This window comes from Balaenoptera physalus (assembly GCF_965194825.1).
Source record: "Balaenoptera physalus genome assembly, chromosome: 11".
Classification (NCBI taxonomy): Eukaryota; Metazoa; Chordata; class Mammalia; order Artiodactyla; family Balaenopteridae; genus Balaenoptera; species Balaenoptera physalus.
In genome coordinates this window covers 75,084,217-75,112,104 of record NC_138896.1, presented here as the reverse complement: position 1 = coordinate 75,112,104, position 27,888 = coordinate 75,084,217, and the positions used below count along the sequence as shown (strand labels likewise).

The following is a 27,888-nucleotide window of genomic DNA, read 5'->3' as shown; positions in this document are numbered from 1 at the left end:
TATGTTAAGTTTTTCACAAGATGTCAGCTGCTCACTGGGTTCTAAAACTGAGCCGTAAAGGACAGATCACCTGCACGTTTTGTTATGCGCCAGGATTGGGGTAGGACACCCTTGCCAGGTCCAGGCGTTTTATTTAGTGGGGGTTATTCCCAGCGGTTCACTCAAAGCCATGCGGGTGGACGGCCCTGAGCGAGGTTTCGTGAGCCCTACTTAGCAGTGATATAGTCTTGAGAACCAAGAAACCATCAGATTTGAAAGGAAATAAGATGGATTTTGTCCATCCCTGCATATGCCTTCTTCTCTGGAATCACATTTTTCAGATGTCACACTTTATTGCATCGCAAGCAAAATGCCTGAAAATGTAATTGTTCATTTGTCAACTGTCTTGACAGGAGGAAGGAAGATGAGTGTTTTCTTGCGTACACTTTGGGGCCTGTTTGCCTCGTGTTTTGAGGGATATGTTGAATCTTTCTAGGCCACAGGTAGATTCAGAGTTGAGATTTGTTTACAATGTCAGAAAAGTAACTGCTTGGTGGAAACGGGAGTGGCCCAAGATCAGGAAACAGTTACGTTACTGCTGTTGTCATTGACTAGCTGCCTTATCTTGGGTATGTTTCTTACCCTTTACAGATTTGGTTTTCCTTATTTGCAGAGTTAGAGGATGAATGGATCATTATTCTGCGTGCTTTCGGTTCTAAAATTTGGTGACTTTTTAAAGTGAACGATTAAAAAAATCTCGGTCTGTACTTTGAAAGGTTCTACGTAAAAGTGCTCACAATGTGCATCTCTATTAAAATACATTTAGAGAAAATATCTTGGGAGCTCTGTCTGGATGATTTTATGTAATTTATTATCTGGAAAGATAGTTACACATGTATTTTAATATGTTTTTGAAATTTTATATATTTATTCATTTATTTATTGAGGCCTAACAGTAAAATCTTAAGTACATAGAGTTCAATTACTTTTTATGTATGTATATGTTCTGGTAGCTACACTCAGATTAAGATATAGAGCATTTTCAGCCTCCCAAAGGGCTCTCTTAACATTCTTTCCGTTCAGTAAACACCTTCCCCCTCCCAAGGTGACCACTATACTGACTTCCGTCACCACTGGTGAGTTTTGCTTCGCAACAGAACTCTTTTGAGGGTGAAAGGGGGCAATATTAAACTGAAGGACAACACGTGTGTAAACCTGGAGTTATGGTCATGGTCATTTTCGCCATGATCCTGATGCTTTTATAACAATTTTTACTTTTTTTAATATCTAAAATAACTAAAAATTCTGACCTGGGAGACTTCTTAGTCAGAAGATCACTTTTTAGCTGAGGCAGTACTGTGCAGGTTTGGATCTGTGGTTCTTGGGAGTCCTTGTGGACATGGGGCCTGTATTAATGTTATTTCTCATTTTTGGAATACAGGTATATTTGCAGACAGTAGGTTTGAAGGATGAATCATGAACTTTCCCAACAAGTCAGATTTAAGTTGTCAGTAGATGAATCAGTTCCTTAAAGCCTAGAATTTGCTTAGAAAATTAAATGAAAATTGATTTTTTAAAGTTCAGTGAATTGAAGAATGTGGGCATAAAGCTTTCACAACCTTTTAAATGACGGCAATTAACTTGATTTATATATGCAGGATATTTGCCTGGTTTATCAGATCATTAAAACTCTAGCGATGAAAGCAAAAACAAAAAGTAACTAAAAGTTATATCAGGTGTGTTTTTTTTTTAAATTTCAACATGATTAAGATACCTTTTTGTGTTAGACCTAGGAAGTTGGGTTTTTTACATTCCCCACTGAAGCAAGTACTTCAGCAATTTGCTTATCCTTCCCAAATGCCTTTTAGTATATTCTTGTACCCTTTCTTGTTTCTACTGCTAAAGGAGAGGAGTTAGGGGTTGTAAGTGAATTCTTGTTAGTTCTCACAAAGGTCTGTGTTTTTTTACTGCCTGGCCATCTGTGTGATAGAAAGTTGGGAACTGTCTGAGGCCTGTGGTAGGGATGTATGGGGCGTAGTCCACAAAGTTAAAAGATTTTCTTTTGTGAAATGATTCTGCTGAATAATTGTGTTTTTCTGTGACTAAGTCAGACAGTTGGCCAAAAACTAAGCTGAATTTGGTCACTCTACCCCAAGATTCATAGCATCATTAGCAAAGAAAGTAATTCATCGCTTAGTTATTATTGATCCACCAGTTTTTCTCTCTCCTTCCTTCCTTCCTCCCTCCCTTCCTTCCTCCTTTCCTTTTTTGGTGGCTCTTTTTAGATTTCTTAGCTTTGGCATTATCAGATATTTAACTTAAAATTTGTTAAATTTTTGAGAGATGCAACTGAAGAGATGCAAAATGAGAAGCACACATGAAAGGGAATTCCGTCTTTTGCTGTTTGTTTTTTTGTAAACTATGATTTTTCTCTTTAAAAATGCTTTTCTTATTCATAATCTTGCTGCTCCTGTAGGGTACTTTTGCTTTCACAGTGGTAACTAGACTGGGCTTAGCTGTAGAATGATGATGTAGAAGCTGCTATCTTTTGACTCTGAAGTCTATAGAAAAGCTGAACTGTCCAAACTTCATTGGCCTTTTTATTATGACTTCATGTTATGTTCACATTAAAGAAGTGAATACAATCCAGAAAGCAGAAGACCATAACGCAGGTATTTTGAATGCTAAATATTTTTTATTAAAGCTTTTCTATCTTACAATTCCCTGAAACTTTTCTTTCTGGAATTATTTGGCTGTTAACCAATGTTTCAGAATAATTTAAATGAGAATGAAAGAACATTTAATCAGTAAATGGTATGGCTTTGTTATGGCAGGGTATTTTTATCTCTGTAAATAGAATTTGTCTTCTAACTGGAATGTTTTGTAATTGAAAAAAAATTTTCTTCTTGTACATAGTTGTTAAATTGGCTGAAAGTCTCCGGGGATTTTGGTTACCTGGGAGATTTTGAACCAGTAGACTTCAGGGAGTGGGATTTTGATATGACTCTATACTTCTTCAAGTGGAACTGGCCCCATTGGAAAATGTTTAAAATAGAAAGGTTGTGGTCAGGTTGTTACAAGTTCATTTTTAAGCTTTACAAAAGTGGGAGAGAGGATAAGAAGACAGGTTATTAAAAGAAAAATTGTGACTTTACTGCAGAAGTTTTAACAAGTTTGATTGTAAATCTTTGCCTGTTGCTGAAAGGCACCTAAAGATTTGTAGTTATTTTTTAGTCTCTTTTATTCAAGAGGATGTTTATAAATTTATTCAGCTCTTTTTGACTTTAGATCGATCATCACTCAAGGACGTAATTTTTAAAAAATGTTGTCTATATATTGTGCTAAAGGTATTAGGTCCCTGCTGAACTTTGTGGTTTGATAGTTGAGTAACTTCAGAGCCAAGCACCGGACTGTGTGGGTAAAGGCTATACAGTGGCATTTCTAACATGGTGTACAGTGCTGCATGCAGGTGTGTTTGTTTAATCTAGAGAAAGGTTAATCAGTAGACTGATTTGGGGTGGATAGGGCAGTTGAGAGTAACTGCTTGGTTTGGGAAAGTTGGTTTTGGGCTGAGATGACATTTGGAGAGGGTCTTGGATGAGAGATGGAGGGAGGTTTGTTGGCAGCTGCAAGTGCAGGACAGTTGTATTTGGAATGACAACATGAGATGGACTGAGAAATTTATCAATCATTAGAATACCTCAAGAGTTTTTCCTGCTGAAATTCAGTTTAAAGTGTTAACCAACAAGTACTTCGATTTAATTCCAAAATATTATATATATTTTTTACCCAGAATAGTTTTAAAATTTATTTATTTTATTTATTTATTCTTGGTTGCATTGGTCTTTGGTGCTATGCACGGGCTTTCTCTAGTTGCGGTGAGCGGGGGCTACTCTTCGTTGCGGTGCGCGGGCTTCTCATTGCGGTGGCTTCTCTTCTTACAGAGCACAGGTTCTAGGCGTGCGGGCTTCATTAGTTGTGGCTCACGGGCTCTAGAGCGCAGGCTCAGTAGTTGTGGTGCACGGGCTTAGTTGCTCCGCGGCATGTGGGATCTTCCCGGACCAGGGACAGAACCCGTGTCCCCTGCACTGGCAGGCGAATTCTTTTTTTCTTTTTTTTTTAATAAAGGGAGTTTTTTTTAAATATATAAATTTATTTATTTATTTATTTTTCGCTGCATTGGGTCTTCGTTGCTGCGCGTGGGCTTTCTCTAGTTGCGGCGAGCAGGGGCTACTCTTCCTTGCAGTGCACGGGCTTCTCATTGCGGTGGCTTCTCTTGTTGCAGAGCACGGGCTGTAGGCGCGCGGGCTTCAGTAGTTGTGGCGCACGGGCTCAGTAGTTGTGGCTCGTGGGCTCTAGAGAACAGGGTCAGTAGTTGTGGCGCATAGGCTTAGTTGCTCTCTGGCATGTGGGATCTTCCCGGAGCAGGGATCGAACACTTGTCCCCTGCATTAGCAGGTGGATTCTTAACCACTGCGCCACCAGGGAAGTCCAGTTTTCATTTTTGTTATTGAGCAAAATGGGCACGGGTAGGTGATCTAGTAGCTAAAGCTAGAAATATGAAAAACTTTGGGTATTTGATTGTTATTATGGTCATTTATGATATCTGAACCCCTTGACCTCTTAATGTAGTTGATGCTTATTATTTTCATTTGTTTCCCTTTTGAAGTTGATTTTAGTCCTCAATCATGGTTTGTACTTGCATTTAAAATATACATAAGTTTCTATTATTGTTAATATTGATACAAGTAACACTGTACACAAATTGGGAAACAGACTTAATCTGCTCTTAGGCATTATCTGTGCCTGGTTTTCCTTAAGGGCTCCTGGGTGAACCCAGAGAAATTTTAAATGGCTCTGTTGCCAGTAGTAGCTGTGACAAGGGAAGCAGCGGGCTGGGTGGGCTCTTCTGGCCTTGCCTTCTAGGGTGGCTCTCCCTTCTCTGCCGTGAGTGCTTGAGGAGGGCTCCATGACTTCTACAGCCAGCTCCAGAGCTTTAAGGCACAACAGGGTTCTGAAAACCGTTTCTCCTCCCTGCCCACCCCTTCACCTTTACCCTGATTTTGGCTTTCTATTAACTTTGGGAGGAGCTCTTTCCAAAGCAGCTATACTACTGAAATCTCAGGTTCTGGTGTGGTATTCTTTTTCTGCCACTCCTTGAGAGGCTTCCCTGCTCTTCCTGTCTCATCTTTGACCTCATTGTTACCTCCTTTTCCTCTCAAAGAGTTCCAGCCCCTTTAAGCCTGGACCCATTGTCCAGTCTTTTGCTTCCTGGCCAGTACCCTTTACTCTGGTCCCTTTGCCCTTCTGCAGCTTCTGCTCTGTTGAGTACCACCCCTGCCAGTCCAGCCTGTGCCCGCTCTGCTGTGGGCAGACTGCCCACTTCAGACTCTGAAGGAGACTTCAGGGTCTCCTGAAGTGGCCCTATGTGCCACTGGCTCCACACAATCTTAGCTCGAGGCAGACCCTTTTCTTTTTGCCTTCTGTGACCTTTTCAGACCCTCCCTTGGTGGATTCCCCCACATTTAGACTTCATCTAGCCCTTATGACCCCCTAAACCTTTCTGCTGAGCTTCAGATCCATATATCCTCTGCTCTCTGGGCCTGTCCAGTTTGGATGCTCTGCTGGCCTCTCAAAATCTACAGGTCCCGAACAGAATCCCTCAGTCTACGTAAAAGCTACTCCTCTAGCCAGCCCATCTGCCTAGGTCTCCTTTTTTACCTTCCTTCTTAGTGATGGTGTCCATTTTTTCCCCCAGCACCTTTCCCGTGGAACTGAGTCTCATTCTTGCATTACCAATCCTTTACTTAAGAATGTGCAGTTCTGACTCCTTGGCTTTCAAACATTTTTAGAAGCTATGGGACCCTTTGTTAAGTGAAATCTTTCTAGGAAGCCCAATATATAAAATAAGTAAAACTAGAGTTCTGGTGGAAGGGGAGTGAAGGGTCAGCATCCTGTCCTGCCACTTAGGCCTCCTGGTGCTGTCCTCTTCCTCCTCCGAGGCAGAGCTGGTATCTGGTCCTTAGACTCTGTAAGTGGAACTCTCTGGAGTTGCTCAGTACTGCCTGAGGGCACTCTGCTTGTCGGAAAATCACTTGATCTGTTGTGCACCCCACCTCTTTCCCATTGGTTTTATTTTAATTGTGACTGGTAAATATAAAATTAATGTGGCGATGAATCTTGCCAAGGAGAAGGAAAGCCACTTTGGAAAGTGAAACTAGGTATTAAAAAGAGCCAACTCCTTTAAATGCTGAAACTTTCAAAAGTGCCCAAGGGTTTCTTTCAAGTTTTACGGAAGTCTCTACTAACTTATCTTTTTCTCTTAAAAGCTGCTCTTCTACAACACGAACATTCAAGTAAACTTAGTTTAGTTTTACTGTTTTTGTTTTGTTCCTTTACCAGTATAGCAGGTTTGTTCAACCCATAATATAAGTAAAATGTTAAATATTTGCAGTTAAAAATATGTTGTTGCCTCCAAATGGTTGTCCATACCCTCCATCCTCTGCCCTTCCTTCTCCAATCCATCTGACACACTGTGGCCAGATAGCTCTTTCTAAGCAAACTTGATTTTATCACATAAACTTATCCTGCTGCCAGCAGGGGAAAGTCCAGGCTCTTCAGGAATGTGCACAGAATCCTTGAGGAGCTTGTCCCCTCACCTGCCCAGCTTAGCCCCCTCTCACACACGCTGTCCCTCCAGCCATGCCCACACCCTGGTCCTCCGCACATACTCTCCTCTGCATGTCCAGTGTGTCCTCCACTAACGCAAGGCTCCCCAAATATGTCTCGCATGTACCAATCTCATGCTTTTGGCCATATTTGATTACCATAATTATTCTTTTAATATTTTAAAAATTTACTTTAAAATTTTGACTATTTTATTTTTTTAAATATTTATTTATTTATTTATCTGGTTGTGCCAGGTCTTAGTTGCAGCATGCAGGATCTTTAGTTGCGGCATGCGGACTCCTAGTTGTGGCATGCATGCGGGATCTAGTTCCCTGACCAGGGATCGAACCCAGGCCCCCTGCACTGGGAGCATGGATTCTTACCCACTGGACCACCAGGGAAGTTCCTAAAATTTTGACTTTTTAACTTAAATTTTATAAAACATTATTACATTTTAAAAATAAAAATAATGAAGTACGAGTAATAATAAATCTAATCGTTTTATCAAAATATATTCCTTCAGTAAGTTTCTTTTATTTATTTATTTATTTATTTATTTATTTATTTATTTATTTATTTATGGCCGTACCACGTGGCTTGTGGGATCTCAATTCCCTGACCAGGGATTGAACCCAGGCCCTGGCAGTGAAATCCCAGAACCCTAACCACTAGACAGCCAGGGAACTCCCAAGGTTCTCAACAAAGACTTTGTACTTAAAATTTTTAAAAACTATATACCTCATAATAGGTGATATTAAGGAATTTTTTTTTTTTTTAGGTGTGGTAATGGCATTGTGACTATATATGAGAATGCCTTTATTCTTGCGAGAAGCAAGCTGAAGAGTTTAGAGCTGAGGTATCATGATGTCTCACGATGTCTTCAACACTTTCAAATGGCTCATGAAGTATACATATATGCACATATGTATAGAAAAATAAAGCAAATCAGGAAAATTTTCATAACTTTTGAGTAAGTGGAGAGTATTTGAAATTTTTTCAAAATCTCTATGTTTGAAAATTTTGATTAAAGGTTGTCTTGGCTTAAGTATAAAAATGGCTGCAAAAAAAGTTGGTATTAAAAAAAGTTTTTGGGCTTCCCTGGTGGCGCAGTGGTTGAGAATCTGCCTGCCGATGCAGGGGACACGGGTTCGAGCCCTGGTCTGGGAAGATCCCATGTGCTGCGGAGCAACTAGGCCCGTGAGCCACAATTACTGAGCCTGCGCGTCTGGAGCCTGTGCTCCGCAACAAGAGAGGCCGCGATAGTGAGAGGCCCGCACACCGCGATGAAGAGTGGCCCCCACTTGCCGCAACTAGAGAAAGCCCTCGCACAGAAATGAAGACCCAGCACAGACATAAATAAATAAATAAATAAATAAATAATTTTAAAAAAAAAGTTTTTAACCCCAGTACACAATGGATAACATACATACATGCACACACACATACACATACATATACAGAGAGCACAGACCCACTTGTTGAAGTGATATTTAGACTACCCACATATTCAGTGTTGTGGAAAAACCAAATGCTAGTGAAAGTTTTTAGAAATTTTTTTTAGATTTGCAGTTCTAGTCAACGGTAGATATGTTTTTTTTTTTTTTAATTATTTATTTATTTATTTATTTATTTATTTTATGGCTGTGTTGGGTCTTTGTTTCTGTGCGAGGGCTTTCTCTAGTTGTGGCAAGTGGAGGCCACTCTTCATCGCGGTGCGCGGGCCTCTCACTATCGCGGCCTCTCTTGTTGCGGAGCACAGGCTCCAGACGCGCAGGCTCAGTAATTGTGGCTCACGGGCTTAGTTGCTCCACGGCATGTGGGATCTTCCCAGACCAGGGCTCGAACCCGTGTCCCCTGCATTGGCAGGCAGATTCTCAACCACTGCGCCACCAGGGAAGCCCTAGTGAAAGTTTTTTAAAAAAAATTTAATTTTTAAATTGAGGTATAATTGACATACAACATTATATTAGTTTCAGGTGTAAAACTAATGATTTGATACTTGTATACATTGGGAAATGATCACCACAGTAAGTCTAGTTAACATCTGTTACCATACCTAGTTACAAAATTTTTTCTTATGATGAGAACTTTTAAGATTTACTCTCTTAGATACTTTCAAATGTGTAATACAATATTATTAACTATAGTCGCTATGCTGTACGTTACATCTCCATGACTTATAACTAGAAGTTTGTACCTTTGAAGTTGTTAATAAATCCTCTTTAAGCAATACCTGTGAAGTTGCAGTTGCATGTTTTATGTGTTAACTCTTTTTCCCATTCCACCTTAATGATGCTATGTAAATACTTTAAAAGAAAGTCTTCAGCAGCCCCTAAATTTTCTCATGTTCCACCAGTGGTTTGGGTGTTGTGCTTAGGGGACTACACTAAGGAGATTCTTGCTTGTCCTGTAAGACTCAGGTCTCCTGTCGAGTTTTTCTTCCTGGACTCCTCCAGGCCAGATTAACTACCCTTTGCCCTGGGTACTCACAGTATTCTACATATTCTCCTCTTGTGAATATTACAATTGTAATTATTTGTTCAGTGTCTATACCAGATTGAGAGCTCATGGTGAGAGACCCTGTTTTATTCTTTATCGGTACCTTGCATACAATGTAGCAGAGAGTAGACAGTAGATGAATTATAGCTGAATGAAAGCACAGAAGCAATACTGCAGCACCATCATTTATAACATTATTTCTACTCTAAAATGTATTATGTGCTAAACAAGAAACTATGATGTTTAATCAGATTCTATCTTGTCACTCCTAGGCTTAGAGCCTGCCAGTGGCTTTCCATAGTTAATTACAATAAAATCCAAACTCCTTTTGGTCTGTAATGCCCTTTGTGATTTGTTCCCTGTCCACCTCTGCCACTTTTCCGCCTGCTTTCCCACAATCCAGCCACATGTCTTTTCTGTCCCTCCAAGTACACTGAGTTTGTTACATTTAGTTCCTTTTCATCAGAGGGGTCAGCTCAGTAATGAAACCTTTCCTAAACATCCTTACCTCCACTCCCCTGGCTTTTCATGTCTCATTACTGTTTGGTTTTCTTCATGGCACTTATCACTATATGAAATTATCTTATTTTTAGCTCATTCTAATATTTAAATTTAAAAGTTTAATTTATTATAAAGTGTTTTAGAGCCCCACTGTAGAGAATATTAAAACCTACTCCAGGAATGTTTTTCCTTATTGTTCCTTGTGGGAAAACTAGACAGTGCACTAATGCATTGTTCTGTTTGCTGTTGTAAACTCCGTGAAGATAGGAACCAGGTCTGTCCTTTAATCAGCATGGCATCCCTGTACTGAGAATGGTGTGTAGCAAATACATACATGTTAAGTGGAGGTATGAATAAACAACCAACTTGTAGATGATCTAAGAAAAAAAATTTTTTAAACTCTGGAGATTTGGGGGCAGTGTTATAGTTTAGTTCTGAATGTTCAGAATTTTTTTTTTTTTTATGAGAAGTCAATATTTTGTCATATTTTGCAGCTTGGAGTGTCTGTTTATTGTTTTAGGTGAGCCACATTCCTTTCCTCAACTTCATTTTCTTTGTAACTTATAACATCACTTTTTCGAGGATAACTGCCCATCTTTAGATCTTTGACAAATGCATTTCCATTAGTAAAAATCAAATTGAAGGGCATTAGCTCCAGTCATTTGCTTTACTTTTCATGATAGTAGTTACAGAGAGGCAATCACCAGTCTGGTTCTATATGAGCATAGGATGGGGCAATTCTATTGATACTTCCTTTGCCCTCATGTAAACTAATGAGAGCCTGTTATTTGCAGGTGCATGAGCCCCCAGGTTGAGCTTCAGACTAAAATCCAGTGGATCCATTGTCCTCCCACCATTGTTAATTGAATTGGTGCTCTTACTGTGGTGGGAGTGCTGATGATGTTGTATCTGGATGAGGACTGGGGGTACCTGAGAACAGGGGAGGCACCACAGAAGTGAAAGAGGGTTGGCCAGACTTAGACTTTGCCTATAATCCCTCCCACCCCCTACTCAGTCCTGCCTGGAAATGGAGAAGTTTTGGAAATCGTGAAACTATGGGGAAAAAACCCTCTATTTTTTAATTAAAAAAAAGTGTTTTTTTTTGGTTTGATATATTTTGTTCTGCTTCCATGCACAAAGGAAAAATGAGTCAATACTCTAGTTTTTTACTTAACTGATTTTTGGCTGGAGAGAGTTTAGAAAATTTGGACTCTTCAGTAATTCTGAAGTTCTTTGTTAGTTTAGAAACAAAAAGATAGCATGTAAAACTGTTTAATCATAATATAGTTAGTATGTGATATTAACATGTAAAATGTAATTGAACTTTAGTTGCAGATCTATTAATATATTTGAATCATTTAAACTTTGATTACAGTGGAGCCAAACATTTAAGGGATTTTTGCATCTTGGTTTGAGGAGGAAGTATACATTTTTTTTTAGCACGGTTGGCAAAAAGTTGAAAGTTACTGTGGGTAGAATGAACCTCTTCCTATACCACCCCTGCACCCACCTGTTTTACTGAATTTAAATGTTGCCACAAAGAATTTAGAGATAGATAAGAAAAATTAGATTGCTTTTAATAGGCATCACTTTTTCTTGCATTGCTTTATTTTTATCATAATCACAGACTTAAGTACTTAATCTTTTTGTTTGTTTGCTTGTTTTTCAGCCACACCGTGCCTGTGCAGCTTGTGGGATCTTAGTTCCCTGACCAGGGATCAAATCTGTGCTCCCTGCAGTGGAAGCTAGAGTCCTAGCCACTGGACCTCCAAGGAATTCCCTTAATCTTTTTTTTTTAAACAGGGATACATGTATGTAGTAAAATATTTTTTGAATAGTGAAAAAGAGTGTACAGTACTCCTTTACTGAGATCCCTAGTCCTTCAGTCCGTTCTGTACAATTTTTTTTTTTGGGCCACACCACACGGCATGGATCTTTGTTCCCCAACCAGGGATTGAACCCGCGCCCCCTGCCTTGTAGCTTGGAGTCTTAACCACTGGACTGGCAGGGAAGTCCCCTCAGTCCCTTCTGCAGGCCACTGTTATCCCTAGTTTCTTTTGTTTTCTTCCAGAAAAATTCTATTTGTATAATGATATATATTTCCCCACCCACTTCAAAAAACTCAATTGGTAGTGCTCTTTTCATTTAAAATATCTTGGATATATCCAAGTACACAGAGATCTGCCTTGTTCTTTTATTGATTGCCTAGTAGTCTGTTAATGGATGCTCCATAATTTATTCAGTCGGTATTTCCAGTTTTTTATGCTATAAACAGTGTCATGGACTAATGATAACTGCATTTGCTTGGATTAAGACAAGCTTTCTAATACTGAATGTGTTTTTTCTGAGTTAATGTGTTTGTATAAGTAGACTGTTCTCCAGCACTGGGTGCAGTAGAATAAGGGGAGCAGGAGATAAAGTCTCTGCCACTCCTTCCCCTTCCTGTGGGGCAGGAGGGGTAGAGGGGGCAGAGTTCCCAGCCGAGTCTTGGGAGGCTGAGGTGTCTGAAGATGTCCACAGACTGTGAGGTGTTAACCATGCCTTTAAAGCCCAAGACCTGTGTGTGTGCAGCTTGTTATCAATTTAGTTTATTTGTGTTTGTGTTTTGGTTTTGAGAAAATCACAGCAGCATGGATTGGCTAACAAATTATTTTATTTTCTGGAAAATTTTTTGTATTCTTTTGTTCATTGGCAGTAATACAGCTAAATTTTTTTTTTAAGTTGCTTTTTATCTGAGCCACTTGATAAGGAATTTTAAACAGAATGCTATGGTTCCAGTATCGTAACTTCTGAAGAAACTGAATTTGGAATCTTGATGTATTATGTAGCTGAATCTTTAAGTGTTATTATATTTCAGTAATCTGAGTTCTTACTTCTTACCCTTTATTGGAAGAACTTGAGAACACTCCCTCAGAGCTTACATTCATACCCCCATCAGTATCTCCTCTGTGTACTGCCATTGCCTCTAAAATACTGTCGTCAAAAAATGGGTAACAATTCATGGTAGTATATTCCTAACCCAGGGCTGTCATCGCTTGCGCAGAGGGCGCACACACTGGGCCAGCGATGGGCGGGCACTGCTGGTCCACAAGTGCTAGTGCCCTTCCTTGCAGGGGCTTGCAGCCGCTGAGTGCACTACTGGGCTTTCCGGAGTCAAGTGTGTTTGCTCTGCTGTGGCATTCTTTCTGCCGTTTATTTTGTATTCTAGGGAGTAGTTTTGACCCATGAAGGCAGACAAAAGGATGCGACTTGTAGACTTGGACTTGTGGCAAAGAAACAGCGTCACATAGTATGGCAAAAAGCAAGTTCTTATGGGTTGATAAGGTGCCTTCAGAAAGTGATCTCAGGACTTTTCCTGGTGGTGCAGTGGTTAAGAATCTGCCTGCCGGTGCAGGGGACATGGGTTCGATCCCTGGTCCGGGAAGATCCCACATGCCGCGGAGCAACCAAGCCTGAGAGCCACAGCTACTGATTCCACGCGCCACAACTACTGAAGCCTGTGCGCCTAGAGCCCCTGCTCCACAATAAGAGAAGCCGTTGCAATGAGAAGCCTGCACACCACAACAAAGAGTAGCCCCCGCTCGCCGCAACTAGAGAAAGCCCACATGCAGCAACGAAGACCCAATGCAGCCAAAAATAAATAAATAAATAAATAATTAAAGAAAAAAGGGAGCTCAGAAAAAGAAGTATAGAAATCGGCAATTAGATTTAGTCAAGTTCCTTGTAATGTGAAAAGCATTGTAAACAACAGGGCAGCCTGGCAAGGTGGACCGTTCAGTGTTTAAAGAACAGGTGGAAGAAACAATGGTTTGAAGCCTTGTTTTAACGTCAGAGGATTTGAAGAGGACTGTAGAGCAAGCGAATTGCCTGTGGATAATGCCTAATAAATTCACACAGGAGCTCTGCTTTAACGCCCTCTCAGGTGAAAAAGGCACTCCCGATTGGTCAGTGTGCACACCAGGACTGTCAGCAGTGCTGACCTTGAGGCACCTCGAGGTGGTGGGCACTGAATTTCCTTCTCTTGTGAGAATGACATTACCCCTCCCTGGAGGCAGGAACGTTATTGCTGCATTAGAAAGTTGTGGATTTTTCCTCTCTACTGAATTGGAGGTACCATGATCTGTTGACATAGAAATTTATTCAGCAGACTTTATCAAGCGGTGGTGCCAGGAGTTTAGGGAATACAAAGTTGAGTAAATTCCCTGCCCTTGAGAAGCTTATAGTACCAGGATAAGATACGATACAAAATAGCTAGTGTTTAAGTGCTGTCAGAAAGATACAAAGTGCCTCCTATGGAAGATACTTTGACAGGGCTGGGAGGAGGGGCTAACATTTTTGTAGGGTGTTATTTTGAGAAATGGTTTTTGTGGAATAATGTTTGTGGGAGTAAAGGTCAGGGAGTGAGTAATCTTTGAATACTTACTCATATATTATTAGTGTAAGACTTTCTCAGACTTAAGACATTTCAGGTTTTTTTTTTTTTTTTAAATATTTGTGCTTTTTTAAAAATTATTTATTTATTTTTGGCTGTGTTGGGTCTTCGTTGCTCTGCGTGGGCTTTCTCTAGTTGCCGGGGGGGGGGCTACTCTTCATTGTGGTGTGCGGGCTTCTCATTGTGGTGGCTTCTCTTGTTGCGGAGGACGGGCTCTAAGCGCGCGGGTTTCAGTAGTTGTGGCATGCAGGCTCAGTAGTTGTGGCTCACCAGCTCTAGAGCGCAGGCTCAGTAGTTGTGGCGCACGGGCTTAGTTGCTCCGCGGCTGGGATCTTCCCAGACCAGGGCTTGAACCAGTGTCCCCTGCATTGGCAGGCAGACTCTCAACCACTGCGCCACCAGGGAAGCCCTAGAAATTTCTATTGTTGTGGATTTCAGCAAGATTCAGGGACCAGCCCCCGACTTTTTAATGACCACATAGGAGTTCAAGATATATTCAGAATTTGCTGAGCATCCTCACTGTCATTATTTTTCGTCTTAGCTATCATCCAGTCTCATTTGGATTATTACAGTAGCCTCCTAACTGATTCCCCTCCTTCTGCCCTTGCTTCCTCCAGGCTACCCTTGACACAGTGAGATTCTGTTAACAGGTAAGTCAGATGATGTCACTCCTCTGCTCAGAATTTCCTGCTTTCACTCAAGTCTTTGTCATATCCCACAAGGCTCCATGGCTTAGCCTTCCCACCTCTCAGACTTCCTCCCCATTATCTGCTCTCCAGCAAGCCCAGGGGGTTCCCACCTGAGGGCCTTTGCACGTGTTGTTTCCTCAGCCAGGAATGCCTTCCTGGAGATATGTGCATGACTAGCTCTCTTGCTTCCTTGGGGTCTTTCCCCCAAAATCACCTCAGTGACCTGTGTGATTAAAATTTCAACCCTCCTGGTATTACGCTCAGTGAAATAAGTCAGTCAGAGAAAGACAAATACTGTATGATATCACTTATATGTGGAATCTAAAAAATAAAACAAACTAGTGAATGTAACAAAAAAGAAACAGACTCTCAGATATAGAGAACAAACTAGTGGTTACCAGTAGGGAGTGGGGCAAGATAGGGGTAGGGGATTAAGAGAGGTACAAACTACTATGTATAAAATAAATAAGCTACGAGGATATATTGTCCAGCGCAGGGAATATAGCCAATATTTTAATAACTATAAATGGAGTATAACCTTTAAAAATTGTGAATCACCATGTTGTACACCTGAAACTTATTACCTAATTTTTTTTTTTTTGTAAATTTATTATTTATTTATTTTTGGCTGCGTTGGGTCTTCGTTGCTGTGTGTGTGTTTTCTCTAGTTGCAGCGAGTGGGGGCTACTCTTCCTTGCAGTGTGAGAGCTTCTCATTGCGGTGGCTTCTCTTGTTGCGGAACACGAGCTGTAGGCGTGTGGGCTTCAGTAGTTGTGGCACACGGGCTCAGTAGTTGTAGCTCGCGGGCTGTAGAGCATAAGTGCAGTAGTTGTTGCATGGGCTTAGTTGCTCCTTGGCACGTGGGATCTTCCTGGACAGGGATCGAACCCATGTTCCCTGCATTGGCAGGTAGATTCTTAACCACTGCGCCACCAGGGAAGTCCCTTATTACCTAATTTTGTAAATCAACTATACCTCAATTTAAAAAAAAGAAAATTTTAACCTCCTGCAAAATTTCATATCCCTGCCCCTGATTATTTTTTTTCTCCTTAGCATTTATTGTCTAACACTGTGTATTTTACTCCTCTAGCCTGTGTATTATCTCTCTCCTCCACTTGAATGTTAGCTCTTTGACGACAGGGATTTTTGTCTATGTTGTATCTCCAGCACCTAGAACAGGGTCTTGCCTACAGTAGGTGCTCAGTAAGAAGTTGTTGACTGAATGGATGAATGAATATTTTATAGCATAGCTCCCCACCCTGGTTTGTGAATTATATAAATTCTGAATTTGGTAGGCTATCAGACAATGTCTAGTCAGGAAACCACTCCTAGGTGCTTCAATCAAAAGGGCATATAATTCTATGTGTATAACTGAGTCACTTTGCTGTACCGCAGAGATTGATACAACATTGTAAATCAGCTATATGTCAATTAAAAAAAGGGGGGGTATGATTCTAGGAATTGGATACAAAAGGAAGGGCTGGAGGAGCAAAGGGGAAGGTGGTATTGCGTAGAGCCCACACACCACCATTTTTCACCTATACTGCAGGAGTTCACTAACTGCCAAGCAGGAACCTGTATGCCTGCCAGGGCTGCTGCCAGAGTGGAGTGAGAGCACAACTGACAAGGGGGGCTGGCGATGCGGATTCACACCTGATGATTCAGGGAGAGTCTAGAAGGGTAAACATGGGGCTGAGTACCAACATAAACTGTCCAGCACAGGTGGTATTTATTTAATTCATATGTAGAGATAAACTTAGATGTAGGAAAAACTAAATTAATAGCAAGGGTAAGATCTGAGATCATGAGTGCAACATTAGAAAGCTAAGAATTAAATTCCAGCTTAGCCTAGTCACATCCATGTGTTGAACCACAAAACTGAACTCAGCCTCTCGAAATGGAACACGACAGGAAACATATCTTCACTGTGGCCGTGATCTCTTAGTGTGATTAAGTGCTCATTTCCGTGAGTTCAGTAAATCTGTGTTTAGGCCCAATTGTGTCCCAGATTAGATCTCTGTCACCTACAAGATCATACTGGCCTCTCCTAATCTGATTGTAGTCCTTACTCAGAGCCCTGCTATCAGTTATTGGTCTGAGATGTGACAGGCTTGTATTTATGGTACCTCTGATTGAGTGCTCCTCCCTTTGCTGTTCAGATCATTCTCACCTCCCCCACACCCCCAAGACACATTGCCAGCATCTTGTTGCTCCTTTTCTAGCTTATGAACAAGGATACCAAGGTCTAAATATACTTGATTGCAAACTATATTCATGTTCAGTGCTCGTCAGTATTTATGACATGAATCTATTACTGATAAGCTTATTTTTGATTAGGGATGGCAACATTTAAATCTCTCAAGATGTGGAGGGAGATCATAGTGGAAATGGTAGGAATTAGTGGGACTTCTGTTGCCTACTTCCCTGCTTCTCTAGGCCCCAATTAAAATTGGCCTAGGGATTTAGGTTGAATGTCTGTTTCTTGGATGTGAGGTCTGTCACTGATAGATCAAAAAATACTTCTTCCACCTACCCCCCAAAAAAGAAAGACAAGATGAAATCCTATGCAGTGATTACATTTACAGATTTAGAATTCTACTGTAATTTATTTATGAAATTCACATCTTTGCTTTTTTCCTTAAATCTGAAATTCTAAGGGCTTTTAATGTTAAAAGTTATCTTCAGGGAATAATTTATCCTGTTTTTGGTGAATTAAATAATTTATGTTCAAGTACTAGCTTATTTCTTTCATCAGATTATTTTGGATTTCTGTAATGCTAATTATTTTTCTTAAACGATGATCCTTTTCTACTTGTAAACTAAATAAATGGATCTTTCATGTGCCAGTTTGGATCCATCTCATTATGTTCATGGATTCACTTGTAAGGATAAAATCAGTCTTAAAATTGTGACTAGCTGCAGTCCCTTACTTTCCTAATAGGATTATTTTCTTCAGTCTAAACAAACTGAAAATAAACTGCTATGATTTTTGTTTTCCCATAGACCAGAGTATTTCTATAGCAAAAAAATTAACTACTGCCAGAGCAGCTTACATTCTTCTGTTCTCTGTGCCACCTAATAAATGAGGCCTTCACAGCAGCATCTCTACCACTGACAGCAGCAACATTTTGAAATGTTGGAGTCATGGAGGAGGAGGGCCATTTTGGCTGGGGATACTGGCCTCTGGCGGATTTGCATTTAGTCTTCTGTAAGTCCCTTTCAGAATCTGAAGTGCGCTTTAGAGAAATATTGCCTCATCAAAATTCTAGGAAAAAAATGTTCTGTTTAAGTTTAAGCAAAAATCATTTATTTTCCCTTTCTTCATGCTTTCACTACTTACTCCTTTTAAACGATTTTATTCCTCCCCTAAAGTTGCTCTGTTTTTGAGCTGTGGTTGTTGGAGACTCTCATAGAAAGGAGGCTGGGCTGGAAGTCTGTGACACCTAGCCGGTGGAAGGGCCCACAGACACTCCCAAGGAGCCCAAGTCTTACGAAAACACCTTTAGAAACTGTCATCAATTCATTTAAATTAAGTCTCCAGAGGGCAACAGAGCGCACTTGAGCTAGGAAAATAGCTGTGACCCAGAGATACTTACTTACTTTTGACTTCTTAGAGGCATTTACTCTTATTTAACTTTTTATTATGGGAAATTTTAAACATACACAAACGAAGAGGTAATAACAGTGTATCTCGGTTACCGATCACCCCTCATTAACATTTTGCTCTTTTAGAGGCATTTTTCTAATGCATTTAGGCATAAAGCACTTACATTTTATAATTATCTTTTTCTCCTCTTGGCATTATGTTTTAAGCAAAATTTTCTCCTCATTTACATTGGCAAATTTAAGTGTGTACTAGTAACTGCTGAGACTAGTTGCAGAGAAGCGATAATTTGATCTTTCAATAGAAATGCACTGAGTATAAAATAAACAGATCGCTGCTAGAGCTGTACTTTACAAATAGGTTAAGTTATGTATAGAATATTACTGTTAGGCTCAACTTAGCCGACAACGAACCTCTACTCTCACTTACAGTATGGAAAAATCTGTACTATAAAACTCTGGTGGAAACCTGGCTATAGATAGGAAATGTTTTCTTTTCTTCCCTTCTTTTCTCTCCTTCCTCTGTCCTTGATTTATTTCTTCTTTGTGCCACTCATTCTACAAATATTTATTGGCACTGCATGTACAACCCAAACAGAGGGAAGCTTGTATTTTGGGAAAGTAGGGAGATAATAAACTAGTAAGGAAATAAATAGAAGCTAGTATTTGTGATAAGTACTTGGCTGGTAGGCTGAGTGATATGTTAGAGAATAAGATGAGGACATGCTCAATAGGGTGACGAGAAAAAATCTTTCTGTGCTGGTGACTTTTAGACTTACGATGTGAAGGGTGAGAAGCAGCTGTGTGAGGAGCCCCTTGGGCAAGGGGATAGTACTTAGGAAAGAGTCTGAGGTGAATTAGGAACCAACAGAGGGAGTGATTGGAAGGAAGATGGAGTGGTAAGTAGGGACCAGACCTTCCAAGGCCTTGTAGGTCCTGGTAAGGAGTTTGGAGTTTATTACCTAGGAAGTTACTGAAAGGCTTTAAGTACGATTGTGACAGGATCTATTTTGCCTTTTTTTTTTTTTTTTCTAGCTGTGCCTCATGGCTTGCAGGATCTTAGTTCCCAACCAGGGATTGAACCCGTGCCCTCTGCAGTGGAAGCGTGGAGTCCTAACCACTGGACTACCAGGGAATTCCCTCTGCTTTGCCTTTAAAAAGATTTCTATCTGCTGTGTAGAGAAGAGACTTCCAAGTGTGAAAGGAGAGGCAGTTTGGAGGCTACTGCAATAGTCCAGGTGGCTTGGATTAGGATGATAGTGAAAATGGAGAGAAGTGGTTAATTTCAAGATACATGGTCACAGTAGACTCAGTAGGATTTGCTAATGGACGGAGTGAGGGCGATTGAGCCATTGACCATGGTTTCTAAGTTTTTGGCTTGGTTGGTTGTTTATCACTGAGATGGGGAAGCCTGGGGAGGGTTGGGTTTAGAAGCAAATTAGAGTTCTGTTTTGCTTGCCTGTGCACCATTGAAATGGAGATTCCAAATGAGTAGTTGGACATATGTGTCTGGAGCTCAGGGAGCAAGTGCCATGAATTTGCATGATATCGCCCAGGAAGAGAATGTTGGATGTATACGGGAAAAAGAGAGCTCAGCACTCAGCTCTGAGGAATTCCAAGATTTAGAGTTTGTGTGATTCTGGAGGAGCCAGCAAAAGAGAGTGAGATGGATTGGACAGAGAGGAAGAAGGAAAACCAGGACAGTAGTGTCACAGTAGCTGAGAGGAGAAAATGCTTTGAGGAGTTTACTGTATAGATGGGGGTGCCTGGTGAGACCAGAGAGGAAACCATTGGATTTGGTGATTGAAAGGTCAATGGTGATCTGGCCAAGAGTAATGTCAGTGTGTTAGGATAGACTAGCCAGACTGGGGAGGAAGTGAGGAAATGGCACATGTAGACAAGCTTCTGAGATGAGACTTCTTACTGTGAAGGGAAAGCAGAGAAATGGAGAAGTTCTTAGAGGGCATGACGGGGTCAGGAGAGGTTTTCTTTGATTATTGAGATGGCAGCATTAGAGCGTGTTTGTATGTTCCTCTGATGTGACTAATCCTGTGGAAATGTAGTACAGAAGGAATAACTGATGGTGTTATATTATTAAGTGGGTGAAAGGGGTGGAATCTAGAGCCTCTGGAAAGGGCGTTTCCTTTGTCTGAAAGATGGAAACAGATGCAAGCAGGTGATGGGAAAATAAAGGTAGTTCTTGGCCTCTCGCATTTCTCTGCATAGTTACCTTTTTTTCTCTCCTAGTTCTTTATTTTTAAAATTTTTTTATTTTTGGCCACGCCACGCGGCATGTGGGATCTTAGTTCCCTGACCAGGGATCGAACCCATGCCCCATGATGTGGAAGCGTGGAGTCTTAATCACTGGACCGCCAGGGAAGTCCCTCTCCTAGTTCTTGAATTCTTCTATTTTCTGAATATGCATAGACATCCCATTTGTAGTAAAGAAATTAAGCAGAAGTTTATTACTGCTTATTGTACATAGACATGCATCTTTTTAAAGAGGGAAAGAAAAGGGTTAAGAAATAGCACAAGATGTATGCTCATTTTTCTTACAAGAAGTCATGCTCATTTTGTTAAGGTAATTTGGAAATATTGCTAATGTTTTTTGAAAAGTGAAAGTATAAGCTACAGGAGAAGGGAAGAGGCATGGCGATGCTTTCTTTCATGGCGTTCTGTCTGTGTGAAATGGTGAAATTTCTCCAAGTTGCTATTTAAGTTCAGCCTTAAACTTGACAGTGCAACATGTTGCAGTCCTATTGCTCTGCTTTTGAGGAAGTATTTCTTTATTAAGTGTGTAAGACTGGGTCATGCAGAAGGGACTGCTTATGGGAGTCCCTTATGGGAGACTGCTTATGAGCAGGTTAGACGTAAGCCCTCAAGAGGATAGGGACTTTGTTTTGTTTATCACTTGATCCCCAGATTAGGGAACAATACCTGGCAGGTAATAGGCACTCAATAAATATCTGTTCCCTGACTATTAAAATAAAGGAAGCATCATTTTATTAGCAGACCTGGAGAGTAAAGTGACCACTGCATCCTCAAATGAAAACGTTTCCTCTTTTATCCAGAGGTCAAATTCTTACCTAAAACAGTGTGGTATGGTAAAAAGAACACGGGCATTAGATGAGACAGATGTGGATCCCATCTTTATCTTTTAACACCTTGGACTTGTTTCTTAGCTTCAGTTTTTTCATTTGTAAGATGGGAATAGTAGCAGTGTACTTCACAGAATTATTGCATATTTGTATAAGGTATGTAAAATACTCCTAGCTGGCATAGTAGGTCCTCAACAAAAGAAGGATCTTGTTAGTTTCCTATTTTGCTCAGTGGTTGAGTCTAGTTACTGGGATCAGATCTAGTTCCCAATAATCAGTTTTGCATCTAGGGGAAAAAAATGAAATTGAATCTTTCCCTTGTAGCTGATGGATTAAGGAACTGAATGTAGAGGCATAATTTAAAAAATTTTAGGTAATAATAATAAGAGAAGATCATTGTGACTTCAGGGTGGGGAAGAATTTTTTAAAACAAGGTGCAGAAAGCACTAACTGGGGACTTCCCTGATGGCACAGTGGTTAAGAATCTGCCTGCCAATGCAGGGGACACGGGTTTGATCCCTGGTCCAGGAAGATCCCACATGCCGCGGAGCAACTAAGCCCATGCACCACAACTACTGAGCTTGAGCTCTAGAGCCTGTGAGCCACAACTACTGAGCCCACATGCCACAACTGTTGAAACCCACATGCCCTAGGGCCCGTGTGCCGCAACTACCGAAGCCCGCGCGCCTAGCGCCCGTGCTCTGCAACAAGAGAGGCCACTGCAATGAGAAGCCTGTGCACTGCAACAGAGAGTAACCCCTACTCACCACAAACAGAGAAAGCCCGCATGCAGCAATGAAGACCCAACACAGCCAGAAAGAAAGAGAGAAAAAAAAAGAGAAAGAGAGAAAGAAAACAAAAAAGCACTAACTACAAAGAAAAGGTTGTTAAATGTGACTACATTAAAATTAAAAGTGTTATCAACAGATACCATAAAGAGAGTAAAAAAATTAGCCACAGAGTAGGAACATTAATTATAATCACATATAACTATCAGAATATATAAAGAACTCTTTCAAATCAATAGGTAAAAAAGACAGCCCAATGGAAAAATGACTTGAGCAGGCACTTCCCAAAAGAGGAAATCCAGTGGTCAGTAGATGTTAAAAAAAGGTGTTCAACCTTACTTTAATTGGGGAAATGCAAATCAGAACACAGTGAGATACCGTTCTACACTCGCTAGGTTTGCAAAAATTAAAAAATCTCACTGGGAAATGAGTTTGTGGAGCCATGGAATCTTGGTTCACTGCTGATGGGGTGTGAGACGGGACAGCCACTTTGGGAACGTTGGACATTGTCTGCTTTAAATGTTGGATATAAACTCATCCCGAACTCAGCCAGACTGACATGTCTGTGGCCTCAGGCTGGCACTGGGACGATCAAGATTAAGGCTGTGATTGTATGATTACTAGAACTCAGGGGGGCCTGTGGTGTCTGATAGTGAGTGAGCAAATCGCTCCTACTTTGGAGGTAGGAGTGTGAACTTAAAGCTCTAATGATTGTTCTTCCTTTGTCCTTTAGTTATTAATGACTGTGTTCTGGATCTGAGAAAGCCCCGTATTTTCTTTTCTTTTACTGCTAAAAGTAGGGTGCTAAAAAGACAGCAGTCTAAATAAAAGAAAAACAGTTGTTTGTTTGTTTCTAATTTTTTTAATTTATTTTTTTTGACTGAGTTGAGTCTTCATTGCTGCATGTGGGCTTTCTCTAGTTGTGGTGAGTATGGGCTACTCTTCTTTGTGGTGCACGGGCTTCTCATTGCGGTGGCTTCTCTTGTTGCAGAGCACGGACTCTAGGCACACGGGCTTCAGTAGTTGTGGTGCATGGGCTCAGTAGTTGTGGCTTGTGGGCTCTAGAGCACAGGCTCGGTAGTTGTGGCGCACGGGTTTAGTTGCTCCGCGGCATGTGGGATCTTCCTGGACCAGGGATAGAACCCATGTCCCCTGCATTGGCAGGCGGATTCTAAACCACTGAGCCACCAGTAAAGCCCAGTTATATTGTTTTTGATGAAATAAGTCTTCCCCCACTGCATACATTGCCATTTGATGCAGAATATTGAAAAACAAACAATTGTAGGCTTTACTTTTTCTCTTATTTTATTTATTTTTAATAGTTTGATGCCTCTCTTCTTTTTTAAATTAATTAATTAATTATTTTTTGGCTGCATTGGGTCTTCATTGCTGCACGTGGGCTTTCTCTAGTTGCTGTGAGCGGGGCTAGATTCTTAACCACTGCGCCACCAGGGAAGCCCCTTTTTCTTTTATTTTAAAAATAGCTTTATTGAGATTTGATTTACTTACCATGAAGTTTACCACTTATTCAAAGTAAACAATTCAGTGATTTTTAGTATATTTCCAGAGTTGTGGAAACCATCTTTATGATCAAATTTTATTTTTATTAGTTTTTTTAAAAATTTTATTTATTTATTTACTTGGCCACGTTGGGTCTTAGTTGCGGCATGTGGGGTCTTTAATTGCGGCATGCGGGATCTTTTTAGTTGAGGCATGTGGGATATTTTAGTTGTGGCATTTGAACTCTTAGTTGCAGCATGCGAACTCTTAGTCGCAATATGTGGGATCTATTTCCCTGACCAGGGAGCGAACCTGGGCCCCCTGCATTGGGAGCGTGGAGTCTTAACCACTGCGCCACCAGGGAAGTCCCCATAATCTAATTTTAGAAGATTTTCATTATTCCAAAAAGAAACTTTGTGCCTGTTAGCAGTTACTCTTTATCCCTACTTCCTTGCTTCCTCAGCCTAAGGCAACCGGTAATCTACTTTCTCTCTCTCTAGATCTGCGTATTCTAGACATTTTGTATAAATGATATATAATATGTGATCTTTTGTGATTGGCTTAACTTAGTATAACTTAGCATAAAGAGAAATCATTTAACTTTCCCAAAGCTACACAACTAGTAAATGACAGCCAAATCCAAAACCTAAGTTCTGTCTTCCCCATACTAAGTTCCATTCAAAACAAAATCTTTACACATAAGCTTTACCAAAATAGATTTCCTCATTTTCATCATTTCCTCTTAGACATTTTCCTGCATATTCTTTTTTTTTTTTTTTTTTTTTTTAACATCTTTATTGAAGTATAATTGCCTTACAATGGTGTGTTAGCTTCTGCTTTATAACAAAGTGAATGAGTTATACATATACAATATGTTCCCATTTCTCTTCCCTCTTGCATCTCCCTCCCTCCCACCCTCCCCATCCCATCCCTCTAGATGGTCACAAAGCACCGAGCTGATCTCCCTGTGCTATGCGGCTGCTTCCCACTAGTTATCTATTTTACATTTGGTAGTGTATATATGTCCATGACACTCTCTTACCCTGTCACATCTCACCCCACCCCCTCCCCATATCCTCAAGTCCATTCTCTAGTAGGTCTGTGTCTTTATTCCCGTCTTGCCACTAGGTTCTTCATGGCCTTTTTTTTTTTTTTTTTTTTTTTCCCCTTAGATTCCGTATATATGTGTTAGCATACTGTATTTGTTTTTCTCTTTCTGACTTACTTCACTCTGTATGACAGACTCTAACTCCATCCACCTCATTACAAATACCTCCATTTCATTTCTTTTTATGGCTGAGTAATATTCCATTGTATATTTTCCTGCATATTCTAAAGCCCCAATTCAGGAAAGAAAACAAGTCACTTCTTAGAGTGTTTTCAGAAACACCACCCAGTGAATCAGCTAACAATAAATAAAAAATACATCTGAGAGCTGTCACTGGTAACAGGTATTCCTCTGTAAAAAGCTCTGAGGAACAACAACATAGCTAGTCTACCTTCTAATTGTTCGGCTATTTTATCGTATTCTTTATTCTCATCACAAAATCAGGTGTCCTAGGCACTCTCGGGACTGGTTCCTTAGAAACAGACAGGCCCCCTCAATGAGTGTTGATGGAGTGAATGAATAAAGAAAGACACAGCTAGCATAAACTTCAATACAGCAGAGAGAAATTATGAAGCTAGAGGAACCTCAAAATGAGAGCATAAAGCAACGTCACCTCAACAAAATCATTAAAAAAAAAGCCAAAACCATATTTGAGTCATACAAAAAATAATAGACCTCCACCTACTCACTCCCTACATTTGGATTTTAAAATATCAACATTTGCATATGAGTACATAATGGCATCTCACTGTATTTTAATTTCTACTTCCCCAATTAAAGCCACAAAAATGGCTATAATCAGGAGAGAGAGAGAGAGACTAGCAAGTGTTGGCAAGGACGTGGAGAAACTGGAACCACCACACATTGCTGGTGGGAATGTAAAATGGTACAACAACTTTGGAAAACAGTTTGGCGGTTTCTCAAAAAGGTAAACATAGAGTTACCACATGACCCAGCAATTCCACTCCTAGGTATATACCCAAGGGAAATGAAAATATTATACACAAAAACTTGTACATGAAAGCTCACAGCAGCATTATGTATAACAGCCAAGAAGTGGAAACAACTAAAATGTCCATCAACTGATGAATGGGTGAGTCAAATGTGATATACCCATACAGTAGAATATTATCTAGTAATAAAAAGAAATGAAAGACTGATAGGGGCTTCCCTGGTGGCACAGTGGTTAAGAATCCGCCTGCCAGTGCAGGGGACACGGGTTCGAGCCCTAGTCTGGGAAGATCCCACATGCCGCGGAGCAACTAAGCCCATGCGCCACAACTACCAAGCCTGTACTCTAGAGCCCAGGAGCCACAACTACTGAAGCCCGTGTGCCACAACTACTGAAGCCCTCACGCCTAGACCCAGTGCTCTGCAACGAGAAGCCACCGCAGTGAGAAGCCCATGCACCGCAATGAAGAGTAGCCCCTGCTCGCCGCAACTAGAAGAAAGCCCGTGTGCAGCAATGAAGACCCAGTGCCGCCAAAAATAAAATAAACCTTATTTCCTGGCCTTTAGAATGGGACTATTTCTTTTTTTCTTTTTTTACTTTTTAATTATTTTTTACCATGTATTAAATTTTTTATTTTATTTTTTTATTGAAGTATAGTTGATTTACAGTGTTGTGCCAGTCTCTGCTATACAGCAAAGTGACTCAGTCGTACACATATATACATTCTTTTTTTATATTCTTTTCCATTATGGTTTATCACAGGATATTCAGTATAGTTCCTTGTGCTATGCATTAGGACCTTGTTGTTTGGAATGGGACTATTTCAAAGGGTGGTGGAATGGATGAGGTATTATATCGCACAATGCCTGGCACAACGAGTCAGCTGTCTTCCTCCCTGATCTCAAGACTGTTTTTAAAGAAAACGATGCTGCGTAAATAAGCCATGTTCTTTCTTAAAGTAATTGAAACTATCAATTAACTGATTATTATCTAATAGTAATGAAAGTGTGAGAGCATTTTGGCAAAAGAAAAAACAAGAGCTAACAGTAATATATGCAGTTGTAATCATTTCGTAGAATGTAACAAAATTGATGCAATTTTATTTTTTATTTTATTTTATTTTTTTCTGCACGTGTGGCATGTGGGATCCTAGCTCCCTGACCAGGGATTGAACCCATGCCCCCTGCAGTGGAAGCACATAGTCTTAACCACTGGACCACCAGGGAAGTCCCGATGCAATTTTATTTTGTAAATTAAAAAAAATTATTTTTTTTAATTTTATTTTTGGCTGTGTTGGGTCTTCATTGCTTCACGCGGGCTTTCTCTAGTTGCAGCGAGTGGGAGCTACTCTTCGGTGCGGTACGCGGGCTTCTCACTGCAGTGGCTTCTCTTGTTGCGAAGCACGGGCTCTAGGCGCGCAGGCTTCTGTAGTTGCGGCATGCAGGCTCAGTAGTTGTGGCTCACAGGCTCCAGAGCACAGACTCAGTAGTCGTGGCGCACGGGCTTAATTGCTCCATAGCACGTGGGATTTTCCCGGACCAGGGCTCAAACCCGTGTCCCCTGCATTGGCAGGCAGATTCTTAAGCACTGCAGCATCAGAGAAGTCCCCCTGATGCAATTTTAAATCACTCTTAATTCTTAGGAGTTACCTTTTTTTTTTCTTGTCAATTCTAGATTTTTCTGCTATTTCAAGTTACAAGTAAAAATTCTTAACAGGAGAAGATTTTTAGAGGTCATGATTATATTCTAAAACAAAATGTACTTCGTTTTGCAATAGTAACTTGTAGGAATGTTTCTGATAAAAGGCACAGGGAAATGCTCATAAATGCAATGTTTTATTTTCCATCATTTTGTTGAAAATCATTAGTATGTCCTTGAGGGAGAAAACTGCTCTTTTTTTCTGTAAGGTAAGATGGTGTTACATGCTTTGTAACAAGTGAGGTTTGCATCTTGAGTTAATGACTCTGTAAGTATAATAATGTTACATTTTGAACGAATTTAAGAATCTATAAGGAACTTGTCCAGAATTTTTTTATCTGGTGGCATAGTTCTCGCATTGCTTTCAGTATT

General features: G+C 40.4%; 1 protein-coding gene across 7 annotated transcripts in view; it reads left to right on the top strand.

The window, feature by feature from the left end:
* Positions 1-27,888, top strand: part of SFMBT1 (Scm like with four mbt domains 1) — a 135,153-nt gene that overhangs the window by 3,783 nt on the left and 103,482 nt on the right. The window contains exon 2 of one of the 7 annotated variants that reach the window (XM_082414450.1): positions 14,698-14,730. The exons of 5 other annotated variants lie outside the window; for them this stretch is intronic. The gene's annotated coding sequence lies outside the window, so the exon portion shown is untranslated. Of the gene's footprint in view, positions 1-4; positions 101-14,697; positions 14,731-27,888 lie in introns of those variants that run through there. One more of the 7 variants, XM_082414449.1, reaches the window with a different exon arrangement.